Genomic DNA, 21,478 nt, shown 5'->3' on the forward strand with positions numbered 1-21,478 from the left:
TGTTCCTTCATCATGTTCCATCACTGTGTTCCATCACCATGTTCCATCATCATGTTCCATCACCATGTTCCTTCATCATGTTCCTTCATCATGTTCCATCATCATGTTCCATCATCATGTTCCATCACCATGTTCCTTCATCATGTCCCTTCATCATGTTCCATCATCATGTTCCTTCATCATGTTCCTTCATCATGTTCCATCATCATGTTCCATCACCATGTTCCTTCATCATGTTCCTTCATCATGTTCCATCATCATGTTTCTTCATCATGTTCCATCATCATGTTCCTTTATCATGTTCCATTACTGTGTTCCATTATCATGTTCCATCACCATCTTCCATCATCATGTTCAATCACCATCTTCCATCATCATGTTCCATCATCATGTTCCTTCACCATGTTCCATTATCATGTTCCTTCGTGTTCCTTCATCATGTTCCATCATCATGTTCCATCATCATGTTCCTTCATCATGTTCCATCACTGTGTTCCATCATCATGTTTCTTCATCATGTTCCATCACTGTGTTCCATCATCATGTTCCATCACCATCTTCCATCATCATGCTCCATCACCATCTTCCATCATCATGTTCCATCATCATGTTCCTTCATCATGTTCCTTCATCATGTTCCATCACTGTGTTCCATCACCATGTTCCATCATCATGTTCCATCACCATGTTCCTTCATCATGTTCCATCATCATGTTCCATCATCATGTTCCATCACAATGTTCCTTCATCATGTTCCTTCATCATGTTCCATCATCATGTTCCTTCATCATGTTCCATCATCATGTTCCATCACCATGTTCCTTCATCATGTTCCTTCATCATGTTCCATCATCATGTTCCATCATCATGTTCCTTCATCATGTTCCTTCATCATGTTCCATCATCATGTTCCTTCATCATGTTCCTTCATCATGTTCCATCACCATGTTCCTTCATCATGTTCCTTCATCATGTTCCATCGTCATGTTCCTTCATCATGCTCCTTCATCATGTTCCATCACTGTGTTCCATCACCATGTTCCATCATCATGTTCCATCACCATGTTCCTTCATCATGTTCCACATCATGTTCCATCATCATGTTCCATCACCATGTTCCTTCATCATGTTCCTTCATCATGTTCCATCATCATGTTGCTTCATCATGTTCCTTCATCATGTTCCTTCATCATGTTCCATCATCATGTTCCTTCATCATGTTCCTTCATCATGTTCCATCATCATGTTCCATCACCATCTTCCATCATCATGTTCCATTACTGTGTTCCATTATCATGTTCCATCACCATCTTCCATCATCATGTTCCATCACCATGTTCCTTCATCATGTTCCACATCATGTTCCATCATCATGTTCCATCACCATGTTCCTTCATCATGTTCCTTCATCATGTTCCATCATCATGTTGCTTCATCATGTTCCTTCATCATGTTCCTTCATCATGTTCCATCATCATGTTCCTTCATCATGTTCCTTCATCATGTTCCATCATCATGTTCCATCACCATCTTCCATCATCATGTTCCATTACTGTGTTCCATCATCATGTTCCATCACCATCTTCCATCATCATGTTCCATCACCATCTTCCATCATCATGTTCCATCATCATGTTCCTTCATCATGTTCCTTCATCATGTTCCATCACTGTGTTCCATCACCATGTTCCATCATCATGTTCCATCACCATGTTCCTTCATCATGTTCCTTCATCATGTTCCATCATCATGTTCCATCATCATGTTCCATCACCATGTTCCTTCATCATGTCCCTTCATCATGTTCCATCATCATGTTCCTTCATCATGTTCCTTCATCATGTTCCATCATCATGTTCCATCACCATGTTCCTTCATCATGTTCCTTCATCATGTTCCATCATCATGTTTCTTCATCATGTTCCATCATCATGTTCCTTTATCATGTTCCATTACTGTGTTCCATTATCATGTTCCATCACCATCTTCCATCATCATGTTCAATCACCATCTTCCATCATCATGTTCCATCATCATGTTCCTTCACCATGTTCCATTATCATGTTCCTTCGTGTTCCTTCATCATGTTCCATCATCATGTTCCATCATCATGTTCCTTCATCATGTTCCATCACTGTGTTCCATCATCATGTTTCTTCATCATGTTCCATCACTGTGTTCCATCATCATGTTCCATCACCATCTTCCATCATCATGCTCCATCACCATCTTCCATCATCATGTTCCATCATCATGTTCCTTCATCATGTTCCTTCATCATGTTCCTTCATCATGTTCCATCACTGTGTTCCATCACCATGTTCCATCATCATGTTCCATCACCATGTTCCTTCATCATGTTCCATCATCATGTTCCATCATCATGTTCCATCACAATGTTCCTTCATCATGTTCCTTCATCATGTTCCATCATCATGTTCCTTCATCATGTTCCATCATCATGTTCCATCACCATGTTCCTTCATCATGTTCCTTCATCATGTTCCATCATCATGTTCCATCATCATGTTCCTTCATCATGTTCCTTCATCATGTTCCATCATCATGTTCCTTCATCATGTTCCTTCATCATGTTCCATCACCATGTTCCTTCATCATGTTCCTTCATCATGTTCCATCGTCATGTTCCTTCATCATGCTCCTTCATCATGTTCCATCACTGTGTTCCATCACCATGTTCCATCATCATGTTCCATCACCATGTTCCTTCATCATGTTCCACATCATGTTCCATCATCATGTTCCATCACCATGTTCCTTCATCATGTTCCTTCATCATGTTCCATCATCATGTTGCTTCATCATGTTCCTTCATCATGTTCCTTCATCATGTTCCATCATCATGTTCCTTCATCATGTTCCTTCATCATGTTCCATCATCATGTTCCATCACCATCTTCCATCATCATGTTCCATTACTGTGTTCCATTATCATGTTCCATCACCATCTTCCATCATCATGTTCCATCACCATCTTCCATCATCATGTTCCATCATCATGTTCCTTCACCATGTTCCATTATCATGTTCCTTCGTGTTCCATCATCATGTTCCATCATCATGTTCCATCATCATGTTCCATCATCATGTTCCTTCATCATGTTCCATCACTGTGTTCCATCATCATGTTCCTTCATCATGTTCCATCACTGTGTTCCATCATCATGTTCCATCACCATCTTCCATCATCATGTTCCATCACCATCTTCCATCACCATGTTCCATCATCATGTTCCTTCATCATGTTCCTTCATCATGTTCCATCACTGTGTTCCATCACCATGTTCCATCATCATGTTCCATCACCATGTTCCTTCATCATGTTCCTTCATCATGTTCCATCATCATGTTCCATCATCATGTTCCATCACCATGTTCCTTCATCATGTCCCTTCATCATGTTCCATCATCATGTTCCTTCATCATGTTCCTTCATCATGTTCCATCATCATGTTCCATCACCATGTTCCTTCATCATGTTCCTTCATCATGTTCCATCATCATGTTTCTTCATCATGTTCCTTCATCATGTTCCATCATCATGTTCCATTACTGTGTTCCATTATCATGTTCCATCACCATCTTCCATCATCATGTTCCATCACCATCTTCCATCATCATGTTCCATCATCATGTTCCTTCACCATGTTCCATTATCATGTTCCTTCGTGTTCCTTCATCATGTTCCATCATCATGTTCCATCATCATGTTCCTTCATCATGTTCCATCACTGTGTTCCATCATCATGTTCCTTCGTCATGTTCCATCACTGTGTTCCATCATCATGTTCCATCACCATCTTCCATCATCATGCTCCATCACCATCTTCCATCATCATGTTCCATCATAGTGTTCCTTCATCATGTTCCATCACCATGTTCCTTCATCATGTTCCATCATCATGTTCCATCATCATGTTCCATCACAATGTTCCTTCATCATGTTCCTTCATCATGTTCCATCATCATGTTCCTTCATCATGTTCCATCATCATGTTCCTTCATCATGTTCCATCATCATGTTCCATCACCATGTTCCTTCATCATGTTCCTTCATCATGTTCCATCATCATGTTCCATCATCATGTTCCTTCATCATGTTCCATCATCTTGTTCCTTCATCATGTTCCTTCATCATGTTCCATCATCATGTTCCTTCATCATGTTCCTTCATCATGTTCCATCATCATGTTCCATCACCATCTTCCATCATCATGTTCCATCACTGTGTTCCATTATCATGTTCCATCACCATCTCCCATCACTGTGTTCCATCATCATGTTCCATCATCATGTTCCATCACCATGTTCCTTCATCATGTTCCTTCATCATGTTCCATCATCTTGTTCTATCATCATGTTCCATCACCATGTTCCATCATCATGTTCCATCATCATGTTCCTTCATCATGTTCCATCATCATGTTCCATCAACATGTTCCTTCATCATGTTCCTTCATCATGTTCCATCGTCATGTTACTTCATCATGTTCCTTCATCATGTTCCATCATCATGTTCCATCACCATCTTCCATCATCATGTTCCATCACTGTGTTCCATTATCATGTTCCATCACCATCGTCCATCATCATGTTCCATCATCATGTTCCTTCACCATGTTTTATTATCATGTTCCTTCATGTTACTTCATCATGTTCCATCATCATGTTCCATCATCATGTTCCATCACCATGTTCCTTCATCATGTTCCTTCATCATGTTCCATCATCATGTTCCTTCATCATGTTCCTTCATCATGTTCCATCATCCTGTTCCTTCATCATGTTCCTTCATCATGTTCCATCGTCATGTTCCTTCATCATGTTCCTTCATCATGTTCCATCACTGTGTTCCATCACCATGTTCCATCACCATGTTCCTTCATCATGTTCCTTCATCATGTTCCATCATCATGTTCCATCACCATGTTCCTTCATCATGTTCCTTCATCATGTTCAATCATTATGTTGCTTCATCATGTTCCTTCATCATGTTCCATCATCATGTTCCATCACCATGTTCCTTCATCATGTTCCTTCATCATGTTCCATCATCATGTTCCTTCATCATGTTCCTTCATCATGTTCCATCATCATGTTCCATCACCATCTTCCATCATCATGTTCCATCACTGTGTTCCATTATCATGTTCCATCACCATCTTCCATCATCATGTTCCATCACCATCTTCCATCATCATGTTCCATCATCATGTTCCTTCACCATGTTCCATTATCATGTTCCTTCGTGTTCCTTCATCATGTTCCATCATCATGTTCGATCATCATGTTCCATCATCATGTTCCTTCATCATGTTCCATCACTGTGTTCCATCATCATGTTCCTTCATCATGTTCCATCACTGTGTTCCATCATCATGTTCCATCACCATCTTCCATCATCATGTTCCATCACCATCTTCCATCATCATGTTCCATCATCATGTTCCTTCATCATGTTCCTTCATCATGTTCCATCACTGTGTTCCATCACCATGTTCCATCATCATGTTCCATCACCATGTTCCTTCATCATGTTCCTTAATCATGTTCCATCATCATGTTCCATCATCATGTTCCATCACCATGTTCCTTCATCATGTCCCTTCATCATGTTCCATCATCATGTTCCTTCATCATGTTCCTTCATCATGTTCCATCATCATGTTCCATCACCATGTTCCTTCATCATGTTCCTTCATCATGTTCCATCATCATGTTTCTTCATCATGTTCCTTCATCATGTTCCATCATCATGTTCCATTACTGTGTTCCATTATCATGTTCCATCACCATCTTCCATCATCATGTTCCATCACCATCTTCCATCATCATGTTCCATCATCATGTTCCTTCACCATGTTCCATTATCATGTTCCTTCGTGTTCCTTCATCATGTTCCACATCATGTTCCATCATCATGTTCCATCATCATGTTCCATCACTGTGTTCCATCATCATGTTCCTTCATCATGTTCCATCACTGTGTTCCATCATCATGTTCCATCACCATCTTCCATCATCATGCTCCATCACCATCTTCCATCATCATGTTCCATCATCATGTTCCTTCATCATGTTCCTTCATCATCTTCCTTCATCATGTTCCATCACTGTGTTCCATCACCATGTTCCATCATCATGTTCCATCACCATGTTCCTTCATCATGTTCCATCATCATGTTCCATCACAATGTTCCTTCATCATGTTCCTTCATCATGTTCCATCATCATGTTCCTTCATCATGTTCCATCATCATGTTCCATCACCATGTTCCTTCATCATGTTCCTTCATCATGTTCCATCATCATGTTCCATCATCATGTTCCTTCATCATGTTCCATCACTGTGTTCCATCACCATGTTCCATCGTCATGTTCCTTCATCATGTTCCTTCATCATGTTCCATCATCAGGTTCCATCATCTTGTTCCTTCATCATGTTCCATCATTATGTTCCTTCATCAGGTTCCTTCATCATGTTCCATCAGCATGTTCCATCATCATGTTTCTTCATCATGTTCCTTCATCATGTTCCTTCATCATGTTCCATCATCATGTTTCTTCATCATGTTCCTTCATCATGTTCCATCACTGTGTTCCATCACCATGTTCCATCGTCATGTTCCTTCATCATGTTCCTTCATCATGTTCCATCATCATGTTTCTTCATCATGTTCCTTCATCATGTTCCATCACTGTGTTCCATCACCATGTTCCATCGTCATGTTCCTTCATCATGTTCCATCATCAGGTTCCTTCATCATGTTCCATCACCATGTTCCATCATCATGTTCCTTCATCATGTTCCTTCATCATGTTCCATCATCATGTTTCTTCATCATGTTTCTTCATCATGTTCCATCACAATGTTCCTTCATCATGTTACTTCATCATGTTCCATCGTCATGTTCCTTCATCATGTTCCTTCATCATGTTCCATCATCTTGTTCCATCATCATGTTCCATCACCATGTTCCTTCATCATGTTCCTTCATCATGTTCCATCATCATGTTCCTTCATCATGTTCCTTAATCATGTTCCATCATCATGTTCCATCACCATGTTCCTTCATCATGTTCCTTCATCATGTTCCATCATCATGTTTCTTCATCATGTTCCTTCATCATGTTCCATCATCATGTTCCATCACCATCTTCCATCATCATGTTCCATCACTGTGTTCCATTATCATGTTCCATCACCATCTTCCATCATCATGTTCCATCACCATCTTCCATCATCATGTTCCTTCATCATGTTCCTTCACCATGTTCCATTATCATGTTCCTTCGTGTTCCTTCATCATGTTCCATCATCATGTTCCATCATCATGTTCCTTCATCATGTTCCTTCATCATGTTCCATCACTGTGTTCCATCATCATGTTCCTTCATCATGTTCCATCACTGTGTTCCATCATCATGTTCCTTCACCATGTTCCATTATCATGTTCCTTCGTGTTCCTTCATCATGTTCCATCATCATGTTCCATCACCATGTTCCTTCATCATGTTCCTTCATCATGTTCCATCATCATGTTTCTTCATCATGTTCCTTCATCATGTTCCATCACTGTGTTCCATCATCATGTTCCTTCATCATGTTCCATCACTGTGTTCCATCATCATGTTCCTTCACCATGTTCCATTATCATGTTCCTTCGTGTTCCTTCATCATGTTCCATCATCATGTTCCATCACCATGTTCCTTCATCATGTTCCTTCATCATGTTCCATCATCATGTTTCTTCATCATGTTCCTTCATCATGTTCCATCACTGTGTTCCATCACCATGTTCTATCGTCATGTTCCTTCATCATGTTCCATCACCATGTTCCATCGTCATGTTCCTTCATCATGTTCCATAATCAGGTTCCTTCATCATGTTCCATCACCATGTTCCATCATCATGTTCCATCATCTTGTTCCATCATCATGTTCCATCACCATGTTCCTTCATCATGTTCCTTCATCATGTTCCATCATCATGTTCCTTCATCATGTTCCTTCGTCATGTTCCATCATCATGTTCCATCAACATTTTCCTTCATCATGTTCCTTCATCATGTTCCATCGTCATGTTTCTTCATCATGTTCCTTCATCATGTTCCATCATCATGTTCCATCACCATCTTCCATCATCATGTTCCATCACTGTGTTCCATTATCATGTTCCATCACCATCTTCCATCATCATGTTCCTTCATCATGTTCCTTCACCATGTTCCATCATCATGTTCCTTCATCATGTTCCATCAACATGTTCCTTCATCATGTTCCTTCATCATGTTCCATCACCATGTTCCTTCATCATGTTCCTTCATAATGTTCCATCACTGTGTTCCATCATGATGTTCCTTCATTATGTTCCATCACTGTGTTCCATCATCATGTTCCATCACCATCTTCCTTCATCATGTTCCTTCATCATGTTCCATCATCATGTTTCTTCATCATGTTCCTTCATCATGTACCATCACTGTGTTCCATCGTCATGTTCCTTCATCATGTTCCTTCATCATGTTCCTTCATTATGTTTCTTCATCATGTTCCTTCATCATGTTCCATCACCATGTTCCATCGTCATGTTCCTTCATCATGTTCCATAATCAGGTTACTTCATCATGTTCCATCACCATGTTCCATCATCATGTTCCTTCATCATGTTCCTTCATCATGTTCCATCAACATGTTCCTTCATCATGTTCCTTCATCATGTTCCATCATCATGTTCCTTCATCATGTTCCTTCATCATGTTCCATCACTGTGTTCCATCATCATGTTCCATCATCATGTTCCATCACCATGTTCCTTCATCATGTTCCTTCATCATGTTCCATCATCTTGTTCCATCATCATGTTCCATCACCATGTTCCTTCATCATGTTCCATCATCATGTTCCTTCATCATGTTCCATCATAATGTTCCATTAACATGTTCCTTCATCATGTTCGATCATCATGTTCCATCGTCATGTTCCTTCATCATGTTCCATCATCATGTTCCATCACCATCTTCCATCATCATGTTCCATCACTGTGTTCCATTATCATGTTCCATCACCATCTTCCATCATCATGTTCCATCACTGTGTTCCATCATCATGTTCCATCACCATCTTCCATCATCATGTTCCTTCATCATGTTCCATCACTGTGTTCCATCATCATGTTCCATCACCATCTTCCATCATCATGTTCCATCATCATGTTCCTTCACCATGTTTTATTATCATGTTCCTTCGTGTTACTTCATCATGTTCCATCATCATGTTCCATCATCATGTTCCATCACCATGTTCCTTCATCATGTTCCTTCATCATGTTCCATCATCATGTTCCTTCATCATGTTCCTTCATCATGTTCCATCACCATGTTCCTTCATCATGTTCCTTCATCATGTTCCATCGTCATGTTCCTTCATCATGTTCCTTCATCATGTTCCATCACTGTGTTCCATCACCATGTTCCATCATCATGTTCCATCACCATGTTCCTTCATCATGTTCCTTCATCATGTTCCATCATCATGTTCCATCATCATGTTCCATCACCATGTTCCTTCATCATGTTCCTTCATCATGTTCCATCATCATGTTGCTTCATCATGTTCCTTCATCATGTTCCATCATCATGTTCCATCACCATGTTCCTTCATCATGTTCCATCATCATGTTCCTTCATCATGTTCCTTCATCATGTTCCATCATCATGTTCCATCACCATCTTCCATCATAATGTTCCATCACTGTGTTCCATTATCATGTTCCATCACCATCTTCCATCATCATGTTCCATCACCATCTTCCATCATCATGTTCCATCATCATGTTCCTTCACCATGTTCCATTATCATGTTCCTTCGTGTTCCTTCATCATGTTCCATCATCATGTTCCATCATCATGTTCCATCATCATGTTCCTTCATCATGTTCCATCACTGTGTTCCATCATCATGTTCCTTCATCATGTTCCATCACTGTGTTCCATCATCATGTTCCATCACCATCTTCCATCATCATGTTCCATCACCATCTTCCATCATCATGTTCCATCATCATGTTCCTTCATCATGTTCCTTCATCATGTTCCATCACTGTGTTCCATCACCACGTTCCATCATCATGTTCCATCACCATGTTCCTTCATCATGTTCCTTCATCATGTTCCATCATCATGTTCCATCACCATGTTCCTTCATCATGTCCCTTCATCATGTTCCATCATCATGTTCCTTCATCATGTTCCTTCATCATGTTCCATCATCATGTTCCATCACCATGTTCCTTCATCATGTTCCTTCATCATGTTCCATCATCATGTTTCTTCATCATGTTCCTTCATCATGTTCCATCATCATGTTCCATTACTGTGTTCCATTATCATGTTCCATCACCATCTTCCATCATCATGTTCCATCACCATCTTCCATCATCATGTTCCATCATCATGTTCCTTCACCATGTTCCATTATCATGTTCCTTCGTGTTCCTTCATCATGTTCCATCATCATGTTCCATCATCATGTTCCATCACTGTGTTCCATCATCATGTTCCTTCATCATGTTCCATCACTGTGTTCCATCATCATGTTCCATCACCATCTTCCATCATCATGCTCCATCACCATCTTCCATCATCATGTTCCATCATCATGTTCCTTCATCATGTTCCATCACTGTGTTCCATCACCATGTTCCATCATCATGTTCCATCACCATGTTCCTTCATCATGTTCCATCATCATGTTCCATCATCATGTTCCATCACAATGTTCCTTCATCATGTTCCTTCATCATGTTCCATCATCATGTTCCTTCATCATGTTCCTTCATCATGTTCCATCATCATGTTCCATCACCATGTTCCTTCATCATGTTCCATCATCATGTCTCTTCATCATGTTCCTTCATCATGTTCCATCATCATGTTCCATCACCATCTTTCATCATCATGTTCCATCACTGTGTTCCATTATCATCTTCCATCATCATGTTCCATCACCATCTTCCATCACCATGTTCCATCATCATGTACCTTCACCATGTTCCATTATCATGTTCCTTCGTGTTCCTTCATCATGTTCCATCATCATGTTCCATCACCATGTTCCTTCATCATGTTCCTTCTTCATGTTCCATCACTGTGTTCCATCATCATGTTCCTTCATCATGTTCCATCACTGTGTTCCATCATCATGTTCCATCACCATGTTCCATCATCATGCTCCATCACCATCTTCGATCATCATGTTCCATCATCATGTTCCTTCACCATGTTCCATTATCATGTTCCTACGTGTTCCTTCATCATGTTCCATCATCATGTTCCATCATCATGTTCCATCACCATGTTCCTTCATCATGTTCCTTCATCATGTTCCATCATCATGTTTCTTTATCATGTCCCTTCATCATGTTCCTTCATCATGTTCCATCACCATGTTCCTTCATCATGTTCCTTCATCATGTTCCATCATCATGTTACTTCATCATGTTCCTTCATCATGTTCCATCACCATGTTCCATCATCATGTTCCATCACCATCTTCCATCATCATGTTCCTTCATCATGTTCCATCACTGTGTTCCATCACCATGTTCCATCATCATGTTCCATCACCATGTTCCTTCATCATGTTCCATCATCATGTTAGATCATCATGTTCCATCATCATGTTCCTTCATCATGTTCCATCACTGTGTTCCATCATCATGTTCCTTCATCATGTTCCATCACTGTGTTCCATCATCATGTTCCATCACCATCTTCCATCATCATGTTCCATCACCATCTTCCATCATCATGTTCCATCATCATGTTCCTTCATCATGTTCCTTCATCATGTTCCATCACTGTGTTCCATCACCATGTTCCATCATCATGTTCCATCACCATGTTCCTTCATCATGTTACTTAATCATGTTCCATCATCATGTTCCATCATCATGTTCCCTCACCATGTTCCTTCATCATGTCCCTTCATCATGTTCCATCATCATGTTCCTTCATCATGTTCCTTCATCATGTTCCATCACCATGTTCCTTCATCATGTTCCTTCATCATGTTCCATCATCATGTTTCTTCATCATGTTCCTTCATCATGTTCCATCATCATGTTCCATTACTGTGTTCCATTATCATGTTCCATCACCATCTTCCATCATCATGTTCCATCACCATCTTCCATCATCATGTTCCATCATCATGTTCCTTCACCATGTTCCATTATCATGTTCCTTCGTGTTCCTTCATCATGTTCCACATCATGTTCCATCATCATGTTCCATCATCATGTTCCTTCATCATGTTCCATCACTGTGTTCCATCATCATGTTCCTTCATCATGTTCCATCACTGTGTTCCATCATCATGTTCCATCACCATCTTCCATCATCATGCTCCATCACCATCTTCCATCATCATGTTCCATCATCATGTTCCTTCATCATGTTCCTTCATCATGTTCCATCATCATGTTCCATCACCATGTTCCTTCATCATGTTCCTTCATCATGTTCCATCATCATGTTCCATCATCATGTTCCTTCATCATGTTCCATCACTGTGTTCCATCACCATGTTCCATCGTCATGTTCCTTCATCATGTTCCTTCATCATGTTCCATCATCAGGTTCCATCATCATGTTCCTTCATCATGTTCCATCATTATGTTCCTTCATCAGGTTCCTTCATCATGTTCCATCAGCATGTTCCATCATCATGTTTCTTCATCATGTTCCTTCATCATGTTCCTTCATCATGTTCCATCATCATGTTTCTTCATCATGTTCCTTCATCATGTTCCATCACTGTGTTCCATCACCATGTTCCATCGTCATGTTCCTTCATCATGTTCCATCATCATGTTTCTTCATCATGTTCCTTCATCATGTTCCATCACTGTGTTCCATCACCATGTTCCATCGTCATGTTCCTTCATCATGTTCCATCATCAGGTTCCTTCATCATGTTCCATCACCATGTTCCATCATCATGTTCCTTCATCATGTTCCTTCATCATGTTCCATCATCATGTTTCTTCATCATGTTTCTTCATCATGTTCCATCACAATGTTCCTTCATCATGTTACTTCATCATGTTCCATCGTCATGTTCCTTCATCATGTTCCTTCATCATGTTCCATCATCTTGTTCCATCATCATGTTCCATCACCATGTTCCTTCATCATGTTCCTTCATCATGTTCCATCATCATGTTACTTCATCATGTTCCTTCATCATGTTCCATCATCATGTTCCATCACCATGTTCCTTCATCATGTTCCTTCATCATGTTCCATCATCATATTCCTTCATCATGTTCCTTCATCATGTTCCATCATCATGTTCCATCACCATCTTCCATCATCATGTTCCATCACTGTGTTCCATTATCATGTTCAATCACCATCTTCCATCATCATGTTCCATCATCATGTTCCATCATCATGTTCCTTCATCATGTTCCATCACTGTGTTCCATCATCATGTTCCTTCATCATGTTCCATCACTGTGTTCCATCATCATGTTCCATCACCATCTTCCATCATCATGTTCCATCACCATCTTCCATCATCATGTTCCATCATCATGTTCCTTCATCATGTTCCTTCATCATGTTCCATCACTGTGTTCCATCACCATGTTCCATCATCATGTTCCATCACCATGTTCCTTCATCATGTTCCTTCATCATGTTCCATCATCATGTTCCATCACCATGTTCCTTCATCATGTCCCTTCATCATGTTCCATCATCATGTTCCTTCATCATGTTCCTTCATCATGTTCCATCATCATGTTCCATCACCATGTTCCTTCATCATGTTCCTTCATCATGTTCCATCATCATGTTTCTTCATCATGTTCCTTCATCATGTTCCATCATCATGTTCCATTACTGTGTTCCATTATCATGTTCCATCACCATCTTCCATCATCATGTTCCATCACCATCTTCCATCATCATGTTCCATCATCATGTTCCTTCACCATGTTCCATTATCATGTTCCTTCGTGTTCCTTCATCATGTTCCATCATCATGTTCCATCATCATGTTCCATCATCATGTTCCATCACTGTGTTCCATCATCATGTTCCTTCATCATGTTCCATCACTGTGTTCCATCATCATGTTCCATCACCATCTTCCATCATCATGCTCCATCACCATCTTCCATCATCATGTTCCATCATCATGTTCCTTCATCATGTTCCATCACTGTGTTCCATCACCATGTTCCATCATCATGTTCCATCACCATGTTCCTTCATCATGTTCCATCATCATGTTCCATCATCATGTTCCATCACAATGTTCCTTCATCATGTTCCTTCATCATGTTCCATCATCATGTTCCTTCATCATGTTCCTTCATCATGTTCCATCATCATGTTCCATCACCATGTTCCTTCATCATGTTCCATCATCATGTCTCTTCATCATGTTCCTTCATCATGTTCCATCATCATGTTCCATCACCATCTTTCATCATCATGTTCCATCACTGTGTTCCATTATCATCTTCCATCATCATGTTCCATCACCATCTTCCATCACCATGTTCCATCATCATGTACCTTCACCATGTTCCATTATCATGTTCCTTCGTGTTCCTTCATCATGTTCCATCATCATGTTCCATCACCATGTTCCTTCATCATGTTCCTTCTTCATGTTCCATCACTGTGTTCCATCATCATGTTCCTTCATCATGTTCCATCACTGTGTTCCATCATCATGTTCCATCACCATGTTCCATCATCATGCTCCATCACCATCTTCCATCATCATGTTCCATCATCATGTTCCTTCACCATGTTCCATTATCATGTTCCTACGTGTTCCTTCATCATGTTCCATCATCATGTTCCATCATCATGTTCCATCACCATGTTCCTTCATCATGTTCCTTCATCATGTTCCATCATCATGTTTCTTTATCATGTCCCTTCATCATGTTCCTTCATCATGTTCCATCACCATGTTCCTTCATCATGTTCCTTCATCATGTTCCATCATCATGTTACTTCATCATGTTCCTTCATCATGTTCCATCACCATGTTCCATCATCATGTTCCATCACCATCTTCCATCATCATGTTCCTTCATCATGTTCCATCACTGTGTTCCATCACCATGTTCCATCATCATGTTCCATCACCATGTTCCTTCATCATGTTCCATCATCATGTTAGATCATCATGTTCCATCATCATGTTCCTTCATCATGTTCCATCACTGTTCCATCATCATGTTCCTTCATCATGTTCCATCACTGTGTTCCATCATCATGTTCCATCACCATCTTCCATCATCATGTTCCATCACCATCTTCCATCATCATGTTCCATCATCATGTTCCTTCATCATGTTCCTTCATCATGTTCCATCACTGTGTTCCATCACCATGTTCCATCATCATGTTCCATCACCATGTTCCTTCATCATGTTACTTAATCATGTTCCATCATCATGTTCCCTCACCATGTTCCTTCATCATGTCCCTTCATCATGTTCCATCATCCTGTTCCTTCATCATGTTCCTTCATCATGTTCCATCACCATGTTCCTTCATCATGTTCCTTCATCATGTTCCATCATCATGTTTCTTCATCATGTTCCTTCATCATGTTCCATCATCATGTTCCATTACTGTGTTCCATTATCATGTTCCATCACCATCTTCCATCATCATGTTCCATCACCATCTTCCATCATCATGTTCCATCATCATGTTCCTTCACCATGTTCCATTATCATGTTCCTTCGTGTTCCTTCATCATGTTCCACATCATGTTCCATCATCATGTTCCATCATCATGTTCCTTCATCATGTTCCATCACTGTGTTCCATCATCATGTTCCTTCAGCATGTTCCATCACTGTGTTCCATCATCATGTTCCATCACCATCTTCCATCATCATGCTCCATCACCATCTTCCATCATCATGTTCCATCATCATGTTCCTTCATCATGTTCCTTCATCATCTTCCTTCATCATGTTCCATCACTGTGTTCCATCACCATGTTCCATCATCATGTTCCATCACCATGTTCCTTCATCATGTTCCATCATCATGTTCCATCACAATGTTCCTTCATCATGTTCCTTCATCATGTTCCATCATCATGTTCCTTCATCATGTTCCATCATCATGTTCCATCACCATGTTCCTTCATCATGTTCCTTCATCATGTTCCATCATCATGTTCCATCATCATGTTCCTTCATCATGTTCCATCACTGTGTTCCATCACCATGTTCCATCGTCATGTTCCTTCATCATGTTCCTTCATCATGTTCCATCATCAGGTTCCATCATCATGTTCCTTCATCATGTTCCATCATTATGTTCCTTCATCAGGTTCCTTCATCATGTTCCATCAGCATGTTCCATCATCATGTTTCTTCATCATGTTCCTTCATCATGTTCCTTCATCATGTTCCATCATCATGTTTCTTCATCATGTTCCTTTATCATGTTCCATCACTGTGTTCCATCACCATGTTCCATCGTCATGTTCCTTCATCATGTTCCTTCATCATGTTCCATCATCATGTTTCTTCATCATGTTCCTTCATCATGTTCCATCACTGTGTTCCATCACCATGTTCCATCGTCATGTTCCTTCATCATGTTCCATCATCAGGTTCCTTCATCATGTTCCATCACCATGTTCCATCATCATGTTCCTTCATCATGTTCCTTCATCATGTTCCATCATCATGTTTCTTCATCATGTTTCTTCATCATGTTCCATCACAATGTTCCTTCATCATGTTACTTTATCATGTTCCATCGTCATGTTCCTTCATCATGTTCCTTCATCATGTTCCATCATCTTGTTCCATCATCATGTTCCATCACCATGTTCCTTCATCATGTTCCTTCATCATGTTCCATCATCATGTTACTTCATCATGTTCCTTCATCATGTTCCATCATCATGTTCCATCACCATGTTCCTTCATCATGTTCCTTCATCATGTTCCATCATCATATTCCTTCATCATGTTCCTTCATCATGTTCCATCATCATGTTCCATCACCATCTTCCATCATCATGTTCCATCACTGTGTTCCATTATCATGTTCAATCACCATCTTCCATCATCATGTTCCATCACCATCTTCCATCATCATGTTCCTTCATCATGTTCCTTCACCATGTTCCATTATCATGTTCCTTCGTGTTCCTTCATCATGTTCCATCATCATGTTCCATCACCATGTTCCTTCATCATGTTCCTTCATCATGTTCCATCACTGTGTTCCATCATCATGTTCCTTCATCATGTTCCATCACTGTGTTCCATCATCATGTTCCTTCACCATGTTCCATTATCATGTTCCTTCGTGTTCCTTCATCATGTTCCATCATCATGTTCCATCACCATGTTCCTTCATCATGTTCCATCATCATGTTTCTTCATCATGTTCCTTCATCATGTTCCATCACTGTGTTCCATCACCATGTTCTATCGTCATGTTCCTTCATCATGTTCCATCACCGTGTTCCATCGTCATGTTCCTTCATCATGTTCCATAATCAGGTTCCTTCATCATGTTCCATCACCATGTTCCATCATCATGTTCCATCATCTTGTTCCATCATCATGTTCCATCACCATGTTCCTTCATCATGTTCCTTCATCATGTTCCATCATCATGTTCCTTCATCATGTTCCTTCGTCATGTTCCATCATCATGTTCCATCAACATGTTCCTTCATCATGTTCCTTCATCATGTTCCATCGTCATGTTCCGTCATCATGTTCCATCATCATGTTCCATCACCATCTTCCATCATCATGTTCCATCACTGTGTTCCATTATCATGTTCCATCACCATCTTCCATCATCATGTTCCTTCATCATGTTCCCTCACCATGTTCCATCATCATGTTCCTTCATCATGTTCCATCAACATGTTCCTTCATCATGTTCCTTCATCATGTTCCATCACCATGTTCCTTCATCATGTTCCTTCATAATGTTCCATCACTGTGTTCCATCATGATGTTCCTTCATTATGTTCCATCACTGTGTTCCATCATCATGTTCCATCACCATCTTCCTTCATCATGTTCCTTCATCATGTTCCATCATCATGTTTCTTCATCATGTTCCTTCACCATGTTCCATTATCATGTTCCTTCGTGTTCCTTCATCATGTTCCATCATCATGTTCCATCATCATGTTCCATCATCATGTTCCTTCATCATGTTTCTTAATCATGTTCCTTCATCATGTTCCATCACCATGTTCCATCGTCATGTTCCTTCATCATGTTCCATAATCAGGTTACTTCATCATGTTCCATCACCATGTTCCATCATCATGTTCCTTCATCATGTTCCTTCATCATGTTCCATCATCATGTTTCTTCATCATGTTCCTTCATCATGTTCCATCAACATGTTCCTTCATCATGTTCCTTCATCATGTTCCATCATCATGTTCCTTCATCATGTTCCTTCATCATGTTCCATCACTGTGTTCCATCATCATGTTCCATCATCATGTTCCATCACTGTGTTCCTTCATCATGTTCCTTCATCATGTTCCATCATCTTGTTCCATCATCATGTTCCATCACCATGTTCCTTCATCATGTTCCATCATCATGTTCCTTCATCATGTTCCATCATCATGTTCCATTAACATGTTCCTTCATCATGTTCCTTCATCATGTTCCATCGTCATGTTCCTTCATCATGTTCCATCATCATGTTCCATCACCATCTTCCATCATCATGTTCCATCACTGTGTTCCATTATCATGTTCCATCACCATCTTCCATCATCATGTTCCATCACTGTGTTCCATCATCATGTTCCATCACCATCTTCCATCATCATGTTCCTTCATCATGTTCCATCACTGTGTTCCATCGTCATGTTCCATCACCATCTTCCATCATCATGTTCCATCATCATGTTCCTTCACCATGTTTTATTATCATGTTCCTTCGTGTTACTTCATCATGTTCCATCATCATGTTCCATCATCATGTTCCATCATCATGTTCCATCATCATGTTCCATCACAATGTTCCTTCATCATGTTCCTTCATCATGTTCCATCATCATGTTCCTTCATCATGTTCCTTCATCATGTTCCATCATCATGTTCCATCACCATGTTCCTTCATCATGTTCCATCATCATGTCTCTTCATCATGTTCCTTCATCATGTTCCATCATCATGTTCCATCACCATCTTTCATCATCATGTTCCATCACTGTGTTCCATTATCATCTTCCATCATGATGTTCCATCACCATCTTCCATCACCATGTTCCATCATCATGTACCTTCACCATGTTCCATTATCATGTTTCTTTATCATGTCCCTTCATCATGTTCCTTCATCATGTTCCATCACCATGTTCCTTCATCATGTTCCTTCATCATGTTCCATCATCATGTTACTTCATCATGTTCCTTCATCATGTTCCATCACCATGTTCCATCATCATGTTCCATCACCATCTTCCATCATCATGTTCCTTCATCATGTTCCATCACTGTGTTCCATCACCATGTTCCATCATCATGTTCCATCACCATGTTCCTTCATCATGTTCCATCATCATGTTAGATCATCATGTTCCATCATCAGGTTCCTTCATCATGTTCCATCACTGTTCCATCATCATGTTCCTTCATCATGTTCCATCACTGTGTTCCATCATCATGTTCCATCACCATCTTCCATCATCATGTTCCATCACCATCTTCCATCATCATGTTCCATCATCATGTTCCTTCATCATGTTCCTTCATCATGTTCCATCACTGTGTTCCATCACCATGTTCCATCATCATGTTCCATCACCATGTTCCTTCATCATGTTACTTAATCATGTTCCATCATCATGTTCCCTCACCATGTTTCTTCATCATGTCCCTTCATCATGTTCCATCATCATGTTCCTTCATCATGTTCCTTCATCATGTTCCATCACCATGTTCCTTCATCATGTTCCTTCATCATGTTCCATCATCATGTTTCTTCATCATGTTCCTTCATCATGTTCCATCATCATGTTCCATTACTGTGTTCCATTATCATGTTCCATCACCATCTTCCATCATCATGTTCCATCACCATCTTCCATCATCATGTTCCATCATCATGTTCCTTCACCATGTTCCATTATCATGTTCCTTCGTGTTCCTTCATCATGTTCCACATCATGTTCCATCATCATGTTCCATCATCATGTTCCTTCATCATGTTCCATCACTGTGTTCCATCATCATGTTCCTTCATCATGTTCCATCACTGTGTTCCATCATCATGTTCCATCACCATCTTCCATCATCATGCTCCATCACCATCTTCCATCATCATGTTCCATCATCATGTTCCTTCATCATGTTCCTTCATCATCTTCCTTCATCATGTTCCATCACTGTGTTCCATCACCATGTTCCATCATCATGTTCCATCACCATGTTCCTTCATCATGTTCCATCATCATGTTCCATCACAATGTTCCTTCATCATGTTCCTTCATCATGTTCCATCATCATGTTCCTTCATCATGTTCCATCATCATGTTCCATCACCATGTTCCTTCATCATGTTCCTTCATCATGTTCCATCATCATGTTCCATCATCATGTTCCTTCATCATGTTCCATCACTGTGTTCCATCACCATGTTCCATCGTCATGTTCCTTCATCATGTTCCTTCATCATGTTCCATCATCAGGTTCCATCATCATGTTCCTTCATCATGTTCCATCATTATGTTCCTTCATCAGGTTCCTTCATCATGTTCCATCAGCATGTTCCATCATCATGTTTCTTCATCATGTTCCTTCATCATGTTCCTTCATCATGTTCCATCATCATGTTTCTTCATCATGTTCCTTCATCATGTTCCATCACTGTGTTCCATCACCATGTTCCATCGTCATGTTCCTTCATCATGTTCCTTCATCATGTTCCATCATCATGTTTCTTCATCATGTTCCTTCATCATGTTCCATCACTGTGTTCCATCACCATGTTCCATCGTCATGTTCCTTCATCATGTTCCATCATCAGGTTCCTTCATCATGTTCCATCACCATGTTCCATCATCATGTTCCTTCATCATGTTCCTTCATCATGTTCCATCATCATGTTTCTTCATCATGTTTCTTCATCATGTTCCATCACAATGTTCCTTCATCATGTTACTTTATCATGTTCCATCGTCATGTTCCTTCATCATGTTCCTTCATCATGTTCCATCATCTTGTTCCATCATCATGTTCCATCACCATGTTCCTTCATCATGTTCCTTCATCATGTTCCATCATCATGTTACTTCATCATGTTCCTTCATCATGTTCCATCATCATGTTCCATCACCATGTTCCTTCATCATGTTCCTTCATCATGTTCCATCATCATATTCCTTCATCATGTTCCTTCA

This window comes from Telmatherina bonti, assembly GCF_933228915.1.
Source record: "Telmatherina bonti genome assembly, chromosome: 11".
NCBI classification, from domain to species: Eukaryota; Metazoa; Chordata; class Actinopteri; order Atheriniformes; family Telmatherinidae; genus Telmatherina; species Telmatherina bonti.